Source organism: Schistocerca gregaria, unplaced genomic scaffold, assembly GCF_023897955.1.
Source record: "Schistocerca gregaria isolate iqSchGreg1 unplaced genomic scaffold, iqSchGreg1.2 ptg000178l, whole genome shotgun sequence".
Lineage (NCBI taxonomy): Eukaryota > Metazoa > Arthropoda > Insecta > Orthoptera > Acrididae > Schistocerca > Schistocerca gregaria.
Genome location: NW_026061728.1, coordinates 4,300,243 through 4,301,751, shown reverse-complemented (window position 1 = coordinate 4,301,751; position 1,509 = coordinate 4,300,243).

The following is a 1,509-nucleotide window of genomic DNA, read 5'->3' as shown; positions in this document are numbered from 1 at the left end:
CGATGCACATCTGGAGGCATTCTGGAATCTGTGGACTAACTGAGTGTTGATATAACACAGAAATTGCAATGGGATTGAATACAACAGTCACCATGCGCACTTTCCTCCATGGGAGTAATGTCTCAAACAGTCTACGCTTTGATCGTTCCCTGGAAGACCAGTAGTAGTTTCCGATGCACATCTGGAGGAATTCTGTAATCTGTGGACTAACTGAGTGTTGATCAAACACAGAAATTGCAATGGGATTGAATACAACAGTCACCATGCGCACTTTCCTCCATGGGAGTAATGTCTCAAACAGTCTACGCTTTGATCGTTCCCTGGAAGACCTGTAGTAGTTTCCGATGCACATTTGGTTTCATTCTGTAATCTGTGGACTATCATAGTGTTGATGAAACACTGAAATTGATTCGGGATTGAATACAACAGTCACCATCCACACTTTCCTCGATGGGAGTAATGTCTGAAACAGTCTACGCTTTGATCGTTCCCTGGAAGACCATTAGTAGTTTCCAGTGCACATCTGGAAGCATTCTGTAATCTGTGGACCTTCTAAATGTTGATGAAACACAGAAATTGCATCGGGAGTGAATACAACAGTCACCATCCGCACTTTCCTCCATGGGAGTAATGTCTGAAACAGTCTACGCTTTGATCGTTCCAGGAAGACCAGTAGTAGTTTCCGATGCACATCTGGAGGCAATCTGTAATCTGTGGACTATCAGAGTATTGATGAAAATCAGAAATTTCATCGGGATTTAATACAACAGTTACCATGCGCACTTTCCTCCATGGGAGTAATGTCTCAAACAGTATACTTTTTGATTGTTCCCTGGAAGACCAGTAGTAGTTTTCGATGCACATCTGGAGGCATTTTGTAATCTGTGGACTATCAGAGTGTTGATGAAACACTGAAATTGAATCGGGATTGAATACAACAGTCACCATGCGCACTTCCCTCCATGGGAGTAATGTCTGAAACAGTCTACGATTTGATCGTTCCCTGGAACACCAGTAGTAGTTTCCTTTGCGTATATGGTGGCATTCTTTAATCTGTAGACTATCAGAGTGTTGATGAAACACAGAAATTGCATCGGGATTGAATACAACAGTCAATATTCGCACTTTCCTCCATGGGAGTAATGTCTCAAACAGTCTACGCTTTGATCGTCCCCTGGGAGACCAGTAGTAATTTCCGACGCACACCTGGAGGGATTCTGTAATCTGTGGACTATCAGAGTGTTGATGAAACACAGAAATTGCATCGGGATTGAATACAACGGTCAATATTCGCACTTTCCTCCATGGGAGTAATGTCTCAAGCAGTCTACGGTTTGATCGTTCTCTGGAAGACCAGTAGTAATTTCCGATGCACATCTGGAGGCATTCTGTAATCTGTGGACCTTCAAAGTGTTGATGAAACACAGAAATTGCATCGGGAGTGAATACAACAGTCAAAATCCGCACTTTCCTCCATGGGAGTAATGTCTGATACAGTCTACGTTTTGA